Source organism: Pan troglodytes, chromosome 10, assembly GCF_028858775.2.
Source record: "Pan troglodytes isolate AG18354 chromosome 10, NHGRI_mPanTro3-v2.0_pri, whole genome shotgun sequence".
NCBI lineage: Eukaryota > Metazoa > Chordata > Mammalia > Primates > Hominidae > Pan > Pan troglodytes.
Window position 1 is genome coordinate 12,003,386 of NC_072408.2, and position 22,660 is coordinate 12,026,045.

The window sequence follows — 22,660 nt, forward strand, 5'->3', positions numbered from 1 at the left end:
TGACTTTTGATCTTTCAGCACTGACTTTCAGGAAAGGTAAGCTCTCTGCCAACAAAGCTGGTCCCCGCTGTGCCTCCTCCTCTTATACAACAACCCTAAGTGGCTTTCCTGCCAGGTGAGAGGATTTGCAAGGACTGCGGAGGAATATGGGACCGACGAGCTCTCCTTTCTCAAAACAGAGGGAGCCTTGGTGCAGATGCACAAAGTGGTCCTTGAAGTTGCATGTGGCCCGGAGCGGCTGGCTTGGTGGATCTTTACTGTTCTGGTTGGGCATTGTCAGGCAGCTATCAGAGGGTCCAAGAGTCCTTCACAATAACTCCTTATCACCCACAAGCAGCCAGCCAAGTTAGTACCTGCTTGACCCCGTCCTGCTGACAGTGGATTGGACCAGGGTTGAGCCTGAGAGCCAGCCAGCATGAGCCTCTTTCCTAGAAACCGTTAGTCAGGAAAAAAACGTTCTGGTTCAGTCTGGGCTAGCCTCTCTATGGGAGAGATGGAAAACCTCCCAGCCATGGGAGCTGGAAGGGGTCGGATCCATCCTCCAGCTCCGCTTTCTCCTTTTGTAAATGCCAAAAAGAATTGGGGTCCTGAGTGATGACTTGATTGGCCCAAGGCCACGTGGCTACTATGACTACTTTATAACAGAGCTGGATTTTGGAGTCCAGTGTGTGAATTCACTTACTCCCTTGGCTAAGACACAGAGCTTCTGAAAATAATCTCTTATGAGAGCTTCCATTCAGCTCAGACTTTGAAGAAATGATAGTTCTTGCATACTATATACAGAGAGAGCACAGGTCTCAGTATCAGACTGATCTGGGCTCAAACCCTGGCTCTCCGAGTCACTAGTATTGAGATCTTGGGCACATTTCTCATACACCTTGTGTTCCTCCAGTATAAAATGGGGATCACTCTGGTCTCACAGAAACATGGTGAGGGTGTTCTATTGAGTAGAAGATACGCTTAGCAAATACTCATTGCTAAATAAAACAAGGCTCCCTGGTCAAAATGAGTAATAGCTCTCTCCTTCCTAGTGCTCTGATTCTGAAGATGGTGTAGTTGTGGAATTATTTAGTGCCCTCATGTTTGTGGTTGGGACCAGAGAACAGGGGCCTTTCTTTTGCTTTTCTTCAGACCCCGAGAGCCTGGGTGTCATCAGTCAGCCCACGACCATCCCTTGTGGGCTTGGGAAAACTCAGACAGAGAGGGAAATGTGAGACTCTGGCAATGTGAAAAAAACAAGTACCTCTCTATTACTTATTTTCTAGTCTTGTGAAGTTTGTTCAACCTACAACCCAGCATTGATTCAAGGCCTCCTCTGTGACCCCACCCCATCGGCAGTGCGCCCACTGGGTAAGATAAAGTGAGAGGTGCAGGGACGCACAGGTAGAAGGAGATCCTTCAGGCCTGGTCACATCTGAGGTTATGGGGCGGTGGCCTGATACTCCTGAGACAATACGCTTTTTGATACTCTTTTGAGGGTGGCTGCAGAGGACATTGGCTTGTACCTCTGGCCCCTCTGTTCATTCTTCACCTCATAGAATGAACATTTGCAGGCCTGCATTGAGACACTGTTTTGTCCTTGTTATGTGCTTCATGCCCTAAATCACCACATCAGAATTCAATTCCTAGTCACTCACCTGTCTCCAGAACAAATCCCTATGGAATATCCATCTTTCTAGACCCAGAGAGGGTCCTGCCTCTCTCAACCCTCCCTCTCTCCTCATGACTCGAAATCCTAAATCTCCTTCAAAGACCACCTAGCTCATATCCAGCTCTTCATGAAGTCTTTATGTGGACTGGACCACTCCTTTTGCACTCAGCAGAGGTTACCTTGTGTTGCTGTACATTTTTAGACTGTAAGAGTCCTTTCTAGAGATACATGTGCCACCAAACCCTCACCTCAGGGGGTCAACAACCTAGTTGAAAATACGTCTTAAGTGTAGTTGGGCTGCCATTTCTTGAAGGCAGGGCCCTGTCTCATCATTTTTATTCCTCAGAACACAATATCAGGGAAATATAGGCTGCATGTAACAGTGGCATTAAAAAAAGAGAATATTTTTTATCTCATATGAAATGGAGTCTTGAGGAAGGACAGCTTCAGGATTCGTAATGCATCAGTTAGCTATTGTGACATAGCTAACCAATTAAAAACCGAAAAGTTTGAAACACCACCATTACTTTATAGCTCCCAATTCAAGCAGGTCAGCAATTTTGGCTGGGCTCAGCTGGGCAGCTCTTCTGGTCTCACCTGTGCTTCCTCATGCATCTGTGGTCATCTCTAGGTTGATCAGGTGGTGCTGCTGGGGGTTGTGTGGCTGTTGGCCAGGGAGCCTCAGTATCCTGCCCATGTTGCTCCCATGTCTCTAGCAGGGCAGCCTGGAGTATCCCTCTTGAGACGAGATTTGGAGTTGGTGCAGTCACTTCTGCTGCAGTGCTGTTGACTAAGACTCAGTAATGAGGAAATAGACTCTGCCTCTTCGTGGGAGGAGCTTCAAGGTCACATTGCCAAGGGCAGGTGGAGCATTGGAAGCATTTTTTGTAGTGGGTCTGCCATAGCCAATGATGTTAGGGCTTGAAGAAGTCTGTTCTTAGGACTTGCTTGGCTTTTTGCCTCATGCTCACAGATGGCAGCAGCAGTTCCAAGCATCATGTCCTCACACAACAGTGTGTGAAGGCAGGAAGGGTTGAGCCTAAGGATGAGGAAAACTTCCCCAGCTGTCTCCTATGAGCCTTTCCTTAGGCTGTGGTTAGGGCGGGGCTGTCCTAACCAGAATAGACCAACGGCTAGGATTATCATGATTAACTTAGAGTCATCCCTAGGCTGGGAGGGACTTGTCTTCTTCTTCTTCTCCTTCTCCTTCTTTGTCTCCTTCTTTTTTAAATTAATTAATTTTTTTTTTTTTTTTAGACAGGGTCTTTCTCTGTCACCCAGGCTGGAGTGCAGTGGCGTGATCATGACTCTCTGTAGCCTTGATGTCTCAGGCCCAAGGGCTCCTCTCACCTCGGCCTCCTGAATAGCTGGGACTACAGGCACACCCACTATGTCTGGCTATAAATTTTTATTTTTATTTTTTGTAGAGACAGGGTCTTGCTATGTTTCCCAGGTTGGTCTGAAACTCCTGGGCTCAAGCAGTCCTCCCACTTTGGCCTCCCAAAGTGCTGGGATTACAGGTGTGAGCCACCATGCCCAGCCAGCCTGTCTTCTTTGAAGTGTTGGCTTCCAGAAACCTGAACAAAATTGGGGTTCTGAGAGCACAAAGGCAGTAGTGAGGGGTGACAGCTGGGTTGGGAACCGGTAGGGTGTGGAAGAAGAAACTTACGTGGTGTCTTGTACCCACTTATTTTTTTAAATAGACATTGATATTAAGCCTATAATGTGTGAGGCACTAGAGAATTAAAGGTGAGCAAAACTTTAATCTTCTAAGAAGGTCATGTCTAGATGGCAGATACGAGTAAACAGCTGACTGAAGTACAATGGTGGTAAATGGTAGAAGCGGGGGCTTGGGGATTTAGGGCAGACTTTCAGGGCTTATGTGAGGGCTCAGATCCTGCCCTGCTGTTCATGCCTTATCACCAGTGGGTTCTGACAGTAAAGACCAATGTAGGCAGCAAGGTACCACTTTATAAGTATCTAAAGCAGGACCCAGCTACCTGCAATTCAGGGCTCTCCAGTAAAAGACTGAGTTGAAACCCGCAACTGGGACTACAGGCCAAAGTGGGGTCTCCTACTCTCATTGACCTTGGAGCCAAAATCTGTGACAAGCTCTTTTAGAGGTGACTTTCAGGAGGGTGAGAGAACAAGACCCAAAAGTGGTTCTGAGCCCTCTTACCCAGCTGATTTCATGGAGTGAGAATCATACGGACAGAAAGGAAAGGTGCCCGGTCTGACCCAAGGGGCCAGGGACTGAAAAGCAAGCTGGTTATGAGGACTGACTTAAGGCACAACAACTCTGTTAACTAGTCAAATGTAGCCTAACCAATGTATTGGGTTCAACTATTGGGATTAGGAATTTAGCATTCTTGGAGTCTATATAGGAGGGAAGCTAATAAATGCAAAATGTAACTGAGTACTCCCATTTTTCTAAGAAACAGAGAATGATTTTTTTTTTTTGAGACAGAGTCTTGCTCTGTCGCCCAGGCTGGAGTGCAGTGGCGTAATCTCTGCTCACTGCAAGCTCTGCCTCCTGGGTTCACACCATTCTCCTGCCTCAGCCTCCCGAGTAGCTGGGACTACAGGCACCCGCCACTGCGCCCAGCTAATTTTTTGTATTTTTAGTAGAGACGGGGTTTCACCGTGTTAGCCAGGATGGTCTCGATCTCCTGACCTCGTGATCCGCCCGCCTCAGCCTCCCAAAGTGCTGGGATTACAGGCTTGAGCCACCACACCTGGCCAAGAATAATTTTTTTTTATTATTTTTTTCTTTCCTTTTTTTCCCTCCATTTCTCCCTGTTCCCACTTCCTACTTAGCCCTTTATAAATGTAATTCTAACCTTTACCTTCCCTTCAGCAGACACTCCCTACAGGGCAATTTCATCTAACTATGCGCTTAGAAGTTCCAGAGTGGAACTCTCCCACCAGGAGACTTCCTCATGGGACAACAGTCAATCTCCAACACAAAGTTGCTTGTTAGGAAACTCTCTCCCACCTGGAGAGTTTTGGCTACCTTGAACAACCTAGTCCTGCCCACAAAGACATCAACTCAGCTGTCTGATAGATAAGGCACCGAAGCCAATATGTGTACCCCGACCTGCTGGCTTCTTCTCCTGCATGTCATTCATGCTAGGCCCCCTTTAAAAAGAACCTTCTTTCTGTTCCAAAAGCAAAGTGGTGCCCTTAAGGCAGGAAGCCTGTACTTCTTCCCCTAAGGTAGCTATGGAATAAAAAGTCACTGTTTTTTTTTTTTTTGACGGAGTTTCGCTCTTGTTGCCCAGGCTGGAATGCAATGGCACAACCTTGGCTCACTGCAACCTCCACCTCCTGGGTTCAAGTGATTCTCCTGCCTAAGCCTCCTGAGTAGCTGGGATTACAGGTGCCTGCCATCATGCCTGGCTATTTTTTTTTTTTTTTGTATTTTTAGTAGAGACGGGCTTTCACTATGTTGGCCAGGCTGGTCTTGAACTCTGACCTCGGGTGATCCACCTGCCTTGGCCTCCCAAAGTGCTAGGATTGCAGGCGCAAGCCACCACGCCTGGCCAAAAGTCACTGTCTTTATACCAGACCTCACTCTTGTTGATTGGACTCTTCCTGCAGTGAATAGATCAGGTGGACTCTGCAGTAAGTGATACTGTGAAGGCAGGTAACAGGTGGTCTGGGTAAGTGAGGAAGAACAACAAATTCTTCTTTGGCACTGGAGGGGGTCAGGGAGGGTTTCCCAGGGGAATTAACACTTCAGCAGGGCCTTGGAAGATGACTTGGAATTTTCATTGTTGAAAATAAAATTCTTAATAAAAGAAATGGCTTGAACAAAGGTATGGGGGTCAAGAATAGGATGCTGTGTTCAAGGAGCTAGGAGCTTGGGATATATGGAGTGAGAGAAAGGGTGCAGGAAAGGCTAGAAAAATAAGTTGGACTCAAGATTGTGAAGAGTCATGAAGCTGCTTAGAAGTGGGATTCGTTCTGAAGGCCATGGGAGCAAGCAGGAGTTTTAGATCAGAGTGACATGCTCAGGTCACATTTAGGAATGATGCCTCCGGCTGAAGCAAGATGGGAGTGCGACAGACTAGCACTGAGGGCACCCAGTGGGAGCAGTGTCTGATATAGCCAGTTGCAGGGAGACATGCCCGGGCGGCTCACCCAGGAGAAATATTTTATCATTGACATTGCTTATAATTGCTAGTGATATTGCGGAATATATATTTGGTCTTCATCCTGTTTCCTGGCATAGGGATCTCCAGAGTGATTTCTTTTTGTATGTCAATGAGTTTAATGATGGCTGGCAGCCCCTGGATAGCTTCAGGACAGTGGCTGGTCACTGAAAAGAGCAAGGCAGGATTATAGGGCTGGAACTTTCAATCCTGCCCCCAGAAGGGGTGAGGGGCTGAAGGTCAAGGTAATCATCAATGGCCAGTGGTTAAATCAATCATGCCTATGTAATGAAGCCTCCATAAAAACTCCAAAAAGGACTGGTTTCAAAGAGCTTCTGGATAGCTGAACACATTGAGGTTCCTAGAAGGTGGCACACCCCAAGAGGGCATAGAAGCTCCGTGTCTCCTCTCCATACCTTGCCCTGTACATCTCTTCATCACTATCCTTTGTAATAAACCCATAAATGTAAGTAAGTTTCCTGAGTTCTGTGAGCCACTCTAGCAAATTAAGCAAACCCACGGAGGGGGTCATGGCAACTCCAGTGTGTAAAACCAGTCCCTCAGAAGCACAGGCAAAACAACCTGGGGCTTGTGACTGGCACTGGAAGTTGGGGGCAGTCTTGTGGGGCTGAGCCCTCAACCTGTGGGATCTGATGCTGTCTCCAGGTAGACAGCATCAGAATGGAATTGGAGGACACTGGCTGGTATCTGCTGCAATTGCTTGCATGTTGGTGGGGAGGAATCCCCAAAGATTTTCTCACAGAAATCTGTGCTGATTGTTGTGGTGTGAGAGCAGAGGAAGAAGTTTGTGTTTTTTGTCTACTCACAGACGCATATGGAAATAAAAAGCAATCAATTTTTGGCCAGTATTATTGTTTTAATGTCGTCTGTGGACAATGCAACCATTTATTGCCTGTGTGGGTACAGATTGCTCTCCACACACTCCTCGTTGCTCCACCTGTGGGAGGCTTTTATGGTAACCCAAGCAGAAGAGGCTACAGTCACTTACTGAGCATCTGCTGGGAGTGCATGGATAGACTGCCTGAGTGTGGGCTCTGCAGCTCAGAGGTGGTTTGAAGAGAGCCTTTGTATTTGGGTGCTGCTGCGCTAGACTGCAGAGACCGCTCTCCAAGTGTTCCACTCTGAGAGAGTAGAAAATAAGCACACCCACTAAGAGGGCATAAGGTGGGGAGGGATGGGGTGGTTATCATCATCTGACTGCCTTTGGCTGCAGGGTCTCATAAGTTCCACCTCCTGTGGCCATGGCCAGAGTGGCACCCCCTTGACCCTCTCCCAGAGCTTAAGAACCCCTTCCTCAGACGTTTGGAGGGGATGGTAAGGAACACTGTCTCTTTTGTTCTTGGGATGTCCTCCATAAAAATTTCAGAGCTGCCTGGGAATCAAGTTGAGTGGAGATGTTTGACGAATAGGTTTATTCAGAAACAAACCTAAAGCTTTGCCTGCAGCCTCGTGGCTCCTGGCTTGTCTAGGAGCCCTGCTCCCTGCCTTTGATACTGGGAGGTGGTAGCATGGCACCTTACACACACTGGGGGCTACCAGGGAGTTTACAGGGTGATACTGTTTGCAGAGCAGTGACTGAAGACAGCTGCTTTTCTTGACCTCTTATTGCTTTTCAAGTGTAGCCTACATGAAATAGGATATGATGGTCCAGTTTACTCAGTCGCCTCTGAAAAATGAGAAACTCTGTTACGTCTATTTGCTGTTTACCTGCTGCCTGATTTTGAACAGAGCACATAACCTATCTGCCATAACTAAATACCATACACTTGGAGGCTTCAATAACAGAGACTTATTTTTTAACTGCTGTGGTGGCTAGAAATCCGTCATCAAGGTGTCAGCAAATTGGTTTCTGGTGAGGGCTCTCTTCCTGGCTTGCAGATGGCTGCCTTCTCACTGAGGATGCACATGGCCTTTCCTCTGTGCACAGAGTGAGAAAGAGCTCCAGTGTCTCTCCCCTTTTTATGAGGTCACCAATCCCATGGGACTGGGGCCCCACCCTTATGACCTCATGTAACCTTAACTACTTCCTTAGAGGTCCATCTTCAAATACAGGCATCCTGAGGTGTAGGGCTTCAGCATGTGAGTTTTGAGGAAACACAAACATTGGTCCATAATACATATCCTTAAAGATATTCTCCTGCTCTGACTGCTTTCATAGGCTCTCAGGAGTTCAGGCATAATATGCACAAAAAAGCAGGCAAACTCTGCTTATGCATAGAATAATAAAGTTTGTGCATTGAACTCAAAAGCTTAAGGAGGACTTGGTTTAAAGATTTATAATCTTAATAAATTGAATGTAGTTGACCTGTAAACAACATGGGTTTAAACTGCATGAGTCACTTATGCATGGATTTTCTTCTGCTTCTGCCACCCCGGGAGCAGCAAGACCAACCCTTCCTCTTCCTCCTTCTCCTCAGCCTACTCGGTGTGAAGACAATGAGGATGAAGACCTTTACGATGATACACTTCCACTTAATAACCAGTAACTATATTTTCTCTTCCTTATTATTTTCCTAACATTTCTTTTCTCTAGCTTACTTTATTGTAAGAATATACTACATAATACATATAACATACAAAATATGTGTTAAATGACTTTTTATGTCATCAGCAAGGCTTCTGGTCGACAGTAGGTTATTAGTAGTTAAGTTTTGGGGGAGTCAAAAGTTTTATGCAAATTTTCAACCGCTCAGGGGTCGGCACCCCTAATCCCAAGTTGTTCAAAGTCAACCATATTTATTTATCAAAGCAATGTATTTTCTAAATAACTATTCAGGAAACAAAAGCCACCTTGTGGAAACATAAAAAGTGCCCATTGACATGTATGTATACATGCATAGAAAAAAGACTGGAAGTATGTTAATAATAATAGTCATAGCTAGCAGTTACAGAACACTATGCCTTATATTATTAACATTGTCTTAAATCCTCCCATTGTGGAGTAGCTTCAATTATAATTCCCATTTATCAGAGGAGGCCACCAAGCAATTGGCTTAAGACCAAGTTTGTGTGACTCCAAAGGCAAAGTGCTTTTTTTTCTGGGTAGAAGGGACATTCACAATTTTTTGTTTCTTTTTTATAGTTTTCTGAAGTCAGTGAATTATTTTTAATGACTGTGTACTTTTTCTTTTGGAAGAGAAAAAACTTCCATCATGAAAAGTTATAATGGATGGCTATGGTAAGAGGCAAACAGAGAAAAGAAATGATAAACTCTATATGAAAGGGTTTATGTCACTCCTGAGTATTCTAGTTGGAGAAAGAAGCAGTTGATTTGGGCATAAAATGGTATTTTGTTTGCATTTCATTGATGATTATTATATATATATATATATCTCCTCTTAAAGATAAAGTGATGCTTGAGAGTGTCTGGACTATTTTCCTGTAAGTAACAACCCCAACAAAAAGTGGGCAAAAGACCTGAACAGACACTTTTCCAAAGAAGGCATGCACGTGGTCAATAAGCACATGAAAAAAGCTCAATATCACTCATCATTAGAGAAATGCAAATCAAACCCACAATGAGATACCATCTAACACCAGCCAGAATGGCTATTACTAAAAAGCATAAACTGTAGCCCTAACTTGTTGCATGCCACTTCTTTACCTCCTGGAAATGAATGCACAGGGCTCTGTTGACAAATCTGCGGGAAGTAGAAAATTTTACCAAGCTCAAGGTTTTAAGGAATGACACGTTCCACATCAATCACAGAAATGGCAGAATGCTTGGGAAACATCTGTTGAGCCTAACTCCAATGAGACTGAGATGGTCAGTGGTACACACTGGGTCAGCAAGAAGGATGGTTCAGATTCTGGTCCCAGAATTCCCTGCTGATGTGGCATAGCCCAAGCTCTGGGGAGTGGAGCCCATTTAGGGATGTGTCCCCCAATAGCAAGCTATTGCCAGAGACTGATTGGAGGCAGAGGATAGGGTGTTTTTAAAGTGCACACAAGGAAGATTCTCAATTGCATTATATTGTGAACACAAATATTTAGGACTCCCCGTGTTGATTGCAGCTTGTGTCTGAGGGGAGCTTATTTAAGGAAGACAACCTGATAGTCTTACTCCTTAGAAGGAACTTTAAAGAATATTTGGTTGATCATATAGTCCTGATAAGCAGGAAGAAAAAGAAAGGATGAATTTAAACTCATTTTACTCAGCAAAGGGTGACATTAATACTGGATTATCAGTCAGTACCTAATTGCACAAGGAGTATAAACAAGTGGTGCTCAACATTGGACGTTCAAATTTAGAATCCCCTAATGCCTTCATCTTATGCTGAATTTAGAATCGTGTGCGTTAGCTGACAGATGAGCATTCTCATGGTGGCCCCATCAGCCAGCCAGTATCACCATCTTTTCTGTGTAATAATGCTGTATGTATAATAATTTGGCAATTTATTAAGATTATAAAATAAATAATAAAGATTTAATAAGATTGATTTAATCTTATTTTTGGCAGTTTTTTTGTCCTTATTTTATAAAAGTGAGAAGAAAATAGAGACATCTACAGCACAAAGCATAGGTGTTAAAACTTAATAGACTTGAGGCAAGATGAAAATCATTAGATTCACCTAAAGTGCTCTATCAGATGTTCAGTGGAATTCAGTCAATTGAATATGTATTGAAGTGCAGAGGAAGGTAACGTATTTAAAGATCATGTGTGAAGTGTTGGAAATATACCATTGATGATTATGTCTAAAAGGCAAACTGTGAAGGAGGGTTTTGTACCATGTTAGCTTGCCGGCATAGAAACTCATACAACACATGATCTTTTGCACACTTTCTGTCAGTCAATTTCCATTTCCAGAAATTTAAATTTTATATCTAAAAATGGGGACTGGTAATATAGAGAGGAGAGAGGGAAGCAGGGCATTCAAAGAAAAAACATGCGATCTCCAAGTTGTAGCATTTTATGGTAGAGATGAGACAGATGAATAAAATGTTATTTAAACCAAAGCAATACATACTGGTTATTGCCATAGTAAAGAATAGTGTTTCATACCAATTTTTCAGCATATATGTATTGAGGTCCTCCTGTCTTCTAGGCACTGGGGATATAGAGATAAATGAAACAAAAGATTTCTTCCTTTTATGGAGCTTACGTGTGTTTGTGTGTGTGTGTGTGTGTGTGTGTGTGCTGATGAGGAGGAGTGGAAGGAGATGTTCATCCATTAAGCCCAAATGTAAAATTGCCACTGTGCATATGTTACTAGGAACTGATACCCACAAAACTGCTATGAAAGTCCAAATTAGGGACATTTAACTCAATGACATTTTAGCTGATATTTGAATAACTAACAGGAGTTAAATAGTCACAGGAGGTAGAAATCACATTCCAGGGAGAGGGGACAATATATCCAAAGACCCCATGATGAGAGAAACATGGGAAGTATGAGCACGGTGAGCCTGGAGCCAGGTCCACAGGTGAGGAGTTCTATCTTCAGCCTTGGAGCCTCAGGATGAATGCCTTAGGTGAGTTTCAAGTGGTGGGGTGGTGAAATGGTTTAGTAGTTCTCACACTGCTATAAAGAGCTATCTGAGACTTGGTAATTTATGAAGAAAAGAGGTTTAATTGACTCACTGTTCCACAGGCTATACAGGAAACATGACTGGAGAGGCTTCAGGAAACTTACAGTCATGGTGAAAGGGTGAATGAGAAGCAACCATGTCTTCACGTGGCGGCAGGACAGAGAGAGAGCAAAAGGGGAAGTGCTACACACTTTCAAACAATCAGATCTCATGAGAACTCACTATCATGAGAACAGCAAGGGGGAAATCCACCCCCATGATCCAATCACCTCCCACCAGGTTCCGCCCCCAACATTGGGGATTACAATTCAACATGAGATTTGAGTGGGGACATAGCCTAACCATATCAAATGGGGTAATATGATCGGATTTGTGAGTGAAAGTATCAGTCTGGCCACAGTGTAATGGATTGGAGGGACTGGATGGATGCAGGTGGACCAATTATAAAACTTGTGTCCGTGGCCAGGTGAAAGGTGGGACTAGGGCAATGGTGATGGAGATGGAAAGAGGTGAATGGGGTTGAGAGCTTTGGGAAGGTGAAAGCTTTGGTACCTGGGAATCAATTGGAGGTGGTGGGATAGACAGAAAGGGAGGAAGAGGATGACTTCTAGGCATTGATAATACAAAATAGTAGATAATTCAATAGGCACTTCATTTTGGCATTGGAATGAAATATGATTTGGGTGGAGGGCAAAACAGTGATCATGTTTTTAAAAATTCTTTACTTTGTTTTTTTTGAGACGGAGTCTCGCTCTGTCGCCCAGGCTGGAGTGCAGTGGCGTGATCTCGGCTCACTGCAAGCTCTGCCTCCCGGGTTCACGCCATTCTCCTGCCTCAGCCTCCCGAGTAGCTGGGACTACAGGCGCCCGCCACCACGCCCGGCTAATTTTTTGTATTTTTAGTAGAGACAGGGTTTCACCGTGTTAGCCAGGATGGTCTCGATCTCCTGACCTTGTGATCTGTCTGCCTCGGCCTCCCAAAGTGCTGGGACTACAGGCGTGAGCCACTGCTCCTGGCCAAAAATTCTTTACTTTTTATTAAAGTAATATATGCACACAGTTTGAAAAGCGAAACAATAGTTATGTTAGGCCATTCTCACGTTGCTGTAAGGAAATACCTGAGAGTGGATAATTTATAAGAAAAGAGGTTTAATTGGCTCACGGTTCTGTGGGTTGCACAGGAAGCATGGAGGCATCTGCTTCTGGGGAGGCTTCAGGGAGCTTTTACTCATGGTAGAAGTCAAAGTGGGAGCAGGCAGTTCACGTGGCGAAACCAGAAGCAAGAGAGCGAGGTGGGCAGTTCCACATACTTTTAAACAACCAGATATCATGAGAACTCACTCGCTATCTCAAGGACAGCACCAAGGACATGGTGCTAAGCCATTCATGAGAACTCCACCCCCATTACCCAGTCACCTCCCACCAGGACCTACCTCTAATATTGGAGATTACATTTGACATAAAGTTTGGGTGGAGACACAGATCCAAAACCATATCAGTAGTATAAGGCTTCCAAGGAAAACCAGCTTGCCCATGTCTCTCTCTTCCTTACCATGAAGCCAATCCACAGGGGGACCACTTTCAATTATTTTAAGTTCGTTTTCTGGGATTGACCTTTATTTTTTCCCAGTAAATGCAGACGTTGCTATTTCTTGATTTACTTTTTCATTTTCTAAAGCACCTACTATGTGCCAGTCACTCTGTTCTAACCATGGATGCATCACCAAACAAATTATGGATACATGTAGCAAACAGAATTCCCTGTCCTCATGGTGCTTTCCTTCCAGTAGGGAGAATAAGCAAATGTTTAAATAAAATATTACTATAACCATCTCATTTTAATGAGGTGGTGCCCTTTATAGAGATGATTATAAATAATATGGAGAAAAGTAAACAACAGCAGAGGTGATGTAGGGAATGTCAGGGAAGAAGTACAGTGTTAAATGACGGAGTGGGAGAAGGCGGTGACCTTACTGAGAAGATGGCATCTGAGCACAGAGCCTGAAAGGATGGGAGGACTGGACCTTGTGGATATTAGGGGAAGGGCATGCTAAGCAACGGGAACAGCGTGTGCAAAGGCCCTGAGGTGGGAGGACATGGGGTAACTGAGGAACAGAACAGCAAAGGGGCCTTTACTGCTGGAGGAAGGTGAATGAGGAGGAGAGTAATTTGGGTGGGGTAAGCCAGGGTGACACAGATTGCATAGGGCCTTTGGGCTACCATAAGGGCTGTGACTCTGCATGATGGGCATTACCTCTTGCCTTTGTACATGTATGTCGTCTACCACTTTCTCTGCCTCCCCCATAATTTTTTGGTTAAATCAGTGTTCAGTGTATCTGTCATTATCACTATCAAAGACTATTTTCTGCATTGTCAAGCAGTATATTATAATGTTCATTTAATCTCTTGTAAACATTTTGTTAATAATTGCCTCATTTTCTTCACCTGCTTAATTTTCAGTGTTCCTGTTTATAATTCTTTCCAGATTTTCCAACAGAGTTGGAAAAAACCCTCTAAACATGGTTTTCTATGGGATCAGATGCATCAGGCTCTGGACCATTCAGTTCCTTTCCTCCTGGAGCCTTCCATTGTGGAAGCTTCCCTCCCCCACTGTCTTGCCTGCTTTCTCTCTGCCCTGTACAGCTGGTGTCCTGGGAATCCTTTTCCTTCCCTTCTACATTGGGTCTTTGTTTTCCTGGGCTATATGTTGCTTCTTTCTTGGTTTATTTCTTCTCTGGATGGGACAAACTCTTCAGTACGGTAAGAAAGGGTAAATGGAAAGTACAGTTTTGAGCTTTCATGCCTGAAAATGCCTTTATGCAGTTCTCAAACTTTATTAATTACTGGATGGATGTTAAATTCCAGAATGGGTATCATGGTTTCTTAGAATTTTGAAAGCATTGCTTTGCTGTTTCCTAACTTCCACCCTTGCTGCAAGAAGTCAACGCTTTTCTGATTGCTTTGTACGTGAACTTCTGTCCCTCTGCAGGTTGTTAAGCTTTTCTCTTTCTGGATGCTCCGCAGTCACGTTACGTGCATTGTTGTGGAGGTGTTGGGCATTAGGCATACGGTTCCTAGAAAAAACAGAGGATGCCTGTTACATTTGAATTTTAGATAAACTAGGAGTAATTTGTGCAACGTTTGGGACATACTTGTACTAAAAGATTTAAATGTAAAATTTAAATGTACCTGGTGTCCTTTTTTGTTTGTTTTTGCTAAATCTGGCAACCTCAGAACTCAGCCTCTTCAGTCCAGAGACTCAGTTTGGGGCCATTTTCATGTGTCGTTTCTTTTCTTTTAAATTAAAATATTAGTCTAAGGGTAAAAAGGTAACACATTTCAATAAGGCTTATAACAACAGTAACAATCCCCTGCCCTAGCCTTCCTCATCCCTATCTTGCATCCTTCAGAAACAATTTCTTGGAACTCTTTAGCTGTTTCTTCTACATTTGTCACTGGATTTCTCAGTACAGGTTGCAGATCCTTTATCTCACATACCTGGACCAGACATGTTTCCAATTTTAGAGTTTTTTTTTTTTTTTTTTGATTTTGGAATATTTGCATATACATAATGAGTTATCTTGGGGTTGGTACCCAAGTCTAAACCAAAATTCATTTATGTTTCATATACACTTTGTACACATAGCCTGAAGGTAATTTTTAAATAACTCTGTGCATGAAACAAAGTTTGTGTACATCGAACCCCCAGAAAGCAAAGGTGTCACTATTTCATGTTGGCACTCAACAAGTTTCAGACTTTGGAGCATTTTGGATTTTGGATTTTGGGATTAGGGATGCTAGACCTGTAACATACTAACATTGCTTTTTAATTTTTATTTTTTAAGTATTAGGAAAATTGACTTTCAACTATGGAAGATAAGGATTTAGCTTTCTTACACTGCCCACCGTTACTCTCCACAATATAGACACATACCCATCTCAACCCACTGTAATATAAATGACATATTTATTAGTTCAGTGTTCATCCTGCTTTATTATGATGGTGTCAATAGTATTCCTCCTCGAGCGACATAATGTGCAGTGTTGTATTTGTGTTTCCTTTCTTGTACTACTTTTTGCTTTCTTCTGGAGTTACTGAACATCTTCTTTTTCCTTGTTTAGTTTTCTATATACCTATCACTGATACCCAAATCGAGAGTGGAGTTCAGTAAACTTCCCACCAGAAATGTCAATCTCCTCCTACATGCAAATGCACCAGGCTCTCTCTCACCTTCATCTTGACTTCCGGGGCCACTCTGTCCCGCTGCTCCAGTATGGTCTAGGCCTGTTGCTTCACCACTGTCCTGGAACACCTCTTTTTTTTTTTTTTTTTTTTTTTTATTTGAGACGGAGTCTCACTCTGTCGCCCAGGCTGGAGTGCCATGGTGCTATCTCAGCTCACTGCAAGCTCTGCCTCCCGGGTTCACACCATTCTCCTCCCTCAGCCTCCCAAGTAGCTGAGACTACAGGCGCCCGCCACCACGCCCAGCTAATTTTTTTTTTTTAATTTTTAGTAGAGACGGGGTTTCATCGTGTTAGCCAGGATGGTCTCGATCTCCTAACCTCGTGATCCACCTGCCTTGGCCTCTTAAAGTGCTGGGATTACAGACGTGAGCCACCACGCCCAGCCGGAACACCTCTTTACTATTGTCCAAAGATTTCCCTCTGCCTCTCTGCTGCAAGTAGTTGCTTTGATGAGGATAGCATTTGAGTGTGAAAACCACCCCCATTGTCTTCTAGTTTCTAATGATGCTTTTGGTAAAATCTGATATCTTAATTTCTAAATTTCATGATGCTATACCTTGATGTAGGTCTATCTTTATCCATTTTCTTGAGTGTTCATTGGGCACTCTGGGTCTGGAAATGCAGTTTTCAATTCTTGAACGTTTAAAAAACTATTTCTTTAATAATATTCTTTCATTCTTTTTGCCTGTTCTCTTTTTCTATAACTCTGGATCCCCTGGGCTGGTTCTCAAATTTCCTTATTTTTTCTCTATTCTTTTCCATTTTACTTTCTGGGAGAGTTCCTCAACCCTAGTTTCTAGCTCTTCTGTTGAAGTTTTGATTTTGGCTGTCATATTTTTAATTTCCAAAGAATTATTTCCTTCTTCTTGGGTGGTTCCTTTTTTTAATAGCAACCTGTTCTTCTTTCATGGATAAAATAGTCCATCTTATTTATCTGAGGCTTTTTAATATGTCTGAAGTTTTTTTCTTGCTTCTGGAATTTTCTGTTTTCTCTGAGTTTCTGTCTTTGGTTTTGACCTTTCAGAGGCTTTCCTGAGATGTTTGTAATTTGATGATCTCTGTTCATTTTCATGAGTGAAATACCAAGAAGCTTACCGGAATCTCTGTGTCTTTGGAGCTTGTGGAGTGGTGAGCTTACTGCAGAGTGATGAAGCTGGGATCAGGCTGTCTCACTGGGGGCCTCCAGTGTCCACAGGCCTTTTTTTCTTGGAATCCTTTGGTTTTTCCAGGAAAATATTCTCCAACTGCCTGTTTGATATTACCCTGGGAGCAGAGCAGGGGAAGTGGCCAACTGTCTCGCCATTCAGCATGTGGACTTTCCCCTCACACTTAACTTCTTGCTTTCAGTACAGTTCCTCCAGAGCCTTATACGGTGCCAGCTTTCCTTGAGTCTAGGCCTTTCTGGTCTAGTTTCTCCAGAATAAATTTTACATCTTTTGACAAGGTGGTGGGATGAGTAGGTGCTTGGCTTTGTGAGGTTGCAAAGGAGACCTGAAAAGGCGTGTCCACCTGCAAACAGTTTTTAGCTCTGCCCCTCAACCCTGCTTCTGTTGCACCTGACACCCTCAACTCCTGAGCCTTTATAGGTTCCTGGGGGTAAATCAGGTTGCATCTCATTGGCATCAGCAGGGACTCAGGCTTTAAATCTTGCCCCCTCCCAAGTAAAATGCTATTTCTCCAGGGGCTTTCCATCATCTGCAAATTGGCTTTTAATATTTTCATCCACTCTTCTGATTTATTTGTCTATGTAATTTACCTCCTCTCCCCTCTGTAAAATTTTCCTACACTGTTATTTTTGTAGGGTTTCAGGAGGGAGCAAAAAAAAAAAAATCCAACTTAAAAAAAAATTTTTTTGAGATGGAGTTTTGCTCTTGTTGCCCAGGCTGGAGTGCAATGGCTCGATCTCGGCTCACCGCAACCTCCGACTTCCGGGTTCGAACGATTCTCCTGCTTCGGCCTGCCGAGTAGCTGGGATTACAGGCATGCACCACCACGCCCGGCTAATTTTGTATTTTTAGTAGAGACGGGGTTTCTCCATGTTGGTCGAGTTGATCCCAACTTTTTAATCAGCCATTTTAAACTCTAGATCAGATGGACTTCCCCAGTAATGTTTTCTTTGGGCTTATATAAAAATTACTGTGCATTCAGTGGCTCACGCCTGTAATCCCAGCACTTTGGGAGGCGGAGGCAGGCGGATCACGAGGTCAGGAGATCGAGATTGAGACCATCCTGGCCAACACGGTGAAACCCCGTCTCTACTAAAAATACAAAAATTAGCCGGGCGTGGTGGCGGGCGCCTGTAATCCCGGCTACTCGGGAGGCTGAGGCAGGAGAATCATTTGAACCCGGGAGTCGGAGGTTGCAGTGAGCCAAGATCGCCATTGCACCCAGCCTGGCGACAGAACGAGACCCCATCTCAAAAAATAAAAATAAAATAAAAATTAATAAAATACAATAAAAAATTACGGTGCATTCCCTAAGAACATGCTGTAGGTGGAGCCATAGAGCAGTCCAGGGAGAAAGCTTATGATGTTTAATTTACATTCATAGCAGGAGAATTGAGTCTAATGACCCGTAGCGTTTGGAACTTGTGTTCAGGCACCTGACACAACTCCACATTTATGAACGCAAAAGTGCCTGTACAGTCTTTTCCTGAATCACATGTGTGTGGGAAGAGCAATGAGCTTTCTGTTCATTTCCCTTTGAAACAACCAAAGAAAACTTTGACCATTTGCTAAGGTGTTACCTTTCACCTGATGGCCACTGGAATTTCACACAGAGATTTTTGCTCTTTTTTTTTTTTTTTTTTTTTTTTTTACCACTTTGCAAGAGCTATTGCACCCTGACGAAGCCAGCAGGAAGCCTCTGGGCAATGTCCTTGTGAGTCTGACGCCAGACAGTCAGTGACTGTCACCAGGCAAACTGCTGTCCTGAACACCAGGCTTTACAGTTAAATTTGTGCTTGAGTAAGATTACAAGTTAATCCATGTTATGGACCTTTGGGCTTGCTCCCAAATGATTTAAATTACAAATATGAAGTCTTTTCCTTCTGCAGAAATCTATTGCATGGGCACAATCATGATACCAACTGGAGTTTATGGAAACCTTATTTACCTTTTCCAAAGCAGTTTCACAAACACCTTGTTGTCGTTGCTTCCGTTTCATGTGCAGAAACAGAAATGACAATGATTGCTGGTTTGTTTGGCTACGCTGGCTTGCCCTTGGAGTGCTTTGTGGTAGTCACAGAGACACATGCATTGTGTCAGGGATGACAAGTGATGAGTTTAACTTTGCCCAGGCCACGGCAGAGGCGGATGTTAAACACAGGACTTCAGGCAGCACATCTCACAGGCTTTGCAATAGAGCGTGGGCCAGATGGTAAAGGCAGCAGAGAGATCAGTCATGCAGGGGACAGCCAAAGGGGCTCTTGGAGGTGGGGGTTCAGCCGGGCCTAGAGGGACTGGACTCAGCATTGTGGGAAGGAGACTCGAGAACATTCCGGCATGGTAGGGGCGGGGTAAGGAGGAGCCAGGTGGTGGCAGGAACTCTTTCAGGGAGAGAGGAACACGCCTGACGCTGGTGCAGGCTGAGGGTCCGAGAGGGGACCCCTCGACCATGTGGATGGTGGGAGGTGTCAGGGAGCAGTGAGAGCAGCTGGATAGATCAGATGAGACTGTGCCTTCTGGGGCCTGGAAGTCAGGCACACGGCTTGGACTTGACTCTAGAGGGACTCAGGGGCCATTAAAGGTGGAGTATTAATGACAGCAGTATTAAGGACAACACGGGCAGAAATGGCTTCAGGTTGTACAAGCTCATAGTCACTGATTAGTTGCTGGAGTTCAGTGGGTGGCAGTGGGAGGTACAGTTTGAACAGACCAGAGCACCTAAGGATGGGGACCCGGTAGGAGCTCACTAGGCAAATGCCAGCGGGGTGAGGAAGGACACTGGTGTGTCCAGGTTTCTCAGTTCCATCCCTCATGCGACACAACCTCATATCACTAACTACACGTCCTTTTGTTCTGGTTCCTCCCTGGCAGGAAAAATGCGGGCAGGTGGTGCAAGCAAGGACATCTATGCATAGAATTCTGACAGCAGCTGGACCCTCAACTTCTTCAGAAGACGAGACCCCTGCCTGGCACTGCTGGCAGGCATCTGGCCTGACACCGCTCTGGAGGCCTCCCACAAGCAGCAACCAAGCCAGAAAAAGCTGAGACCAGACCCGCTGTCCCTAAAGATGGGGCCCAGAATGTTGGGGTGAAGCTGTAGGAACAGGGTGAAAGCTGGTGGTGTGAGCAAAGAGACCAGCTATGGGGTGGTCAGGGGATTCCGGAAGGTGCATGGTTAATGTTGCAGACCCCCCCAGGACAAGGGTGGCTGTGGAAGAATGGCAAATAAACACAAGGCAAAGTCTCAGAGGCTATGCATTATGCCATGAGAAAACGTCGACGGCCAAGTTAGGCAGACAAGCCAAGCGGTCTCCACAAGAATAGGCAGGGATCCGAAATTCAGAGCACCTGCAGCTTGCTGGGCATCCTCACTACACAGGAGGATGTGATGGCCACACATAGATCACCAGGAAGAGGGCTTGATCACCCTCTGCCATGAGCCGGCCCACAGATAGGGGACATTCTGCAAGAAAGTAAGATGCGTAACCCATGATCTAAGAGTTAACTGCCTCTGATAGACACGCGAATGGGCAAATATCAAGGGCAGAGTTATTTTTTTACATGGACTTCCCAGAGGCCAGATGATGCTGTGTGCGGGGTCTCCCAGGTACAGTAAGGACGTTCTTTCCAGTCACCCGCATTGTTCTTGCAACTGACAGCTGTTCTCTCTTGGCCTGTCCTCAGTGGAAGGGGGTAATGCTACTTCTTAACAATCAAACAAGCCCTTGCACTCTTCTAGGATGTCTGGTGGGGGACATTCCCACTGCTAGTCACTCATTCACGTATCTTTTCCTCTTCCTGACAAAATGAAGGACTAGGATGATTTTCTTGCGTGGAATTTTGTTTCCTAATGAGGTGTTGCTGGGGCTCCAGGTTGCTTTAATGCCCACACCCTCCCAGATTGTCCTGAGTGCTGGGGCTTCATGACGTTGCTGCAGAAGTCTGGACAGCAGGGACCGTAGCCTTCGCCATGTGTCTAGCAGAGCACCTGATACAGAATTGTCACTCATACAATGTGTGGTGAATTAATGAGTGAGGAAATAAATGAAGGAAGTGCTGGATCTGGTTAATACGTACGGTTAAAACACATACAAATAATCAGGAGCCCACACATTATTTACTACAAGTGAAGGAGGCTGTCAAACATCCCTGAAAAACACGCACACACACAAACATATACACACCCCTTTTCTCTGCCAGGCTTCTCTAAATAAACCCAGTAACTCTACTAGATGAACTCTACCCAATTTCCGACTACATAAACCCAACAATTCTGACATCTCCTGTGAGGGTCTGTTTCCCAAACCATGTCTAACATTGATTTGTTCATCACTCAGCAAGCGTTCATTGAGTGCCCACTATGTACTGAGCACTTTTCTAGGTGAATGAAATAAATAAAGCAACAAGAGCCCATGCCCCTATGAAGGCTGGGTTCTGGTTGGGGAGAAAGGCACACAATACAATAAATAATTAAAATATGTTGTATGCTAGGTGAGTATAGGCAACAGAGGAAAATCAAGCAAGGGGGCTAGAGAATACAGCAGGAGTATGTGTGTGTGTGAGTGATCGCGCGCGTGTGTGTGTGATTGCATGCGTGTGCGCGTGTGTGTGTGTGTGTCGCGGGGTGGACAGCAGCTTAAAGCAAGGGAGACAAGGAAAGTATGACTTACAAGGTAATGTTTGCATAAACAGCAGAATGAGGCCAAAGGGAGCCAGGTGGATGTGCGGTGCAGGGGAGGGTTAGAAATTAGAAACGTTCTCGGAGAAGGAGCAAGTGCAAAGGCCCTGAGGTGGGTGTGTGGCTGGCATGTTCCAGGAACAGCAAGGAGGGCATTGTGGCATGCGGGGGGCAGTGAGCCAGCAGGAGAGCAGGAGGTGGGGCCAGGGACAGTTGAGTGGTGGAGAGTGGGGCCCATCAGCCAGGGCCTTGCAGGTCTTTGCTTATACTCTGAGTTGGAGGAGAGGCCATTCCTCCAGGGTTTTGAGCAGAGATGGGATATGACCGGACGTAAATTGTAACAGAATTGCCAGTTAGGAGGCTGTTTGAATAATCCAGCAGGGAGCTGAGGATGGTTTGGATTAGGCTGTCGCAGTGGAGGTGGAGACGCGGACAGATCCGGATCATTTTGCAGAGTGTGCCAACAGGAGGAACTGGATGCGGAGTGGGCGTGAGAGAAAGCGGAGGCCAGGAGGACTCCAAGGTGGTGAACTTGAGTGGTGGGTGGAAGAAGGGAAAGGCAGTTGAGCCAGCAACTGGGCCCTGGAGGCTGGACCCCTCTCCCTGGCTGCTGCTTGGGGCTGGTTACCACCCCTCCGAGAAGCTCCCAGAGGCTGGCCTGCGGGGCCACCCTAGCCAGCGAAGCAGGCTCTGATGCCGGCCGACCCTCCTCCATGTTTCAGAGCAGGTCTAGCGGGGCCTGACTCCATGTCCCAGCCTCCACCTTTCTCTCGAGGAAGCCAGTGGGAGGAGACACTGTCATTGCACTCCCTGCCTGTCTTCCTGACCCCGTGTTGGGGTGGGAGGCATCCGAGTGTCTGTGATTCATTCTTAGTTTCTCACCCTTCCTGCCCTTCACACACCCACCCCCCAATTTTATTCACTACCTTCTTCACATTCCCACTTTCCACACTCACACTAGAGCAGGCCAGGTCTGCTTCTTGGCTGGCCATGTGACAGAGCACCCACAAGAAAGTAGCTAGAGAACCCTAAAGTACCCTCGGGCCAGGGAAATGCCACCAAGTCTATGGCGACAGAGCCGTAGAGACAGACTATCTGGAAGGTGCTCCTTCCACCTAGCCACTCCTAGGAAAGTTGGGGATATGACTGGCACTGACTCCAGCTGGCAAGTGACATCTGCTGGAAGCTACTCCAAAATGGGAAGCAGGACACCAAAT

At 45.2% G+C, this 22,660-nt stretch overlaps 1 protein-coding gene across 3 annotated transcripts in view; it reads left to right on the plus strand.

Moving 5' to 3' along the window:
- The window catches only part of KCNA6 (potassium voltage-gated channel subfamily A member 6), a 41,839-nt gene extending 21,827 nt beyond the window's left edge, over positions 1–20,012 (plus strand). For 2 of the 3 annotated variants that reach the window (XM_063785406.1, XM_063785405.1), the window contains exon 2: positions 19,637–20,012. The gene's annotated coding sequence lies outside the window, so the exon portion shown is untranslated. Of the gene's footprint in view, positions 1–8,243; positions 8,309–19,636 lie in introns of all 3 variants that reach the window. The other variant, XM_063785407.1, reaches the window with a different exon arrangement.
- Positions 20,013–22,660: the final 2,648 nt, after the last annotated feature.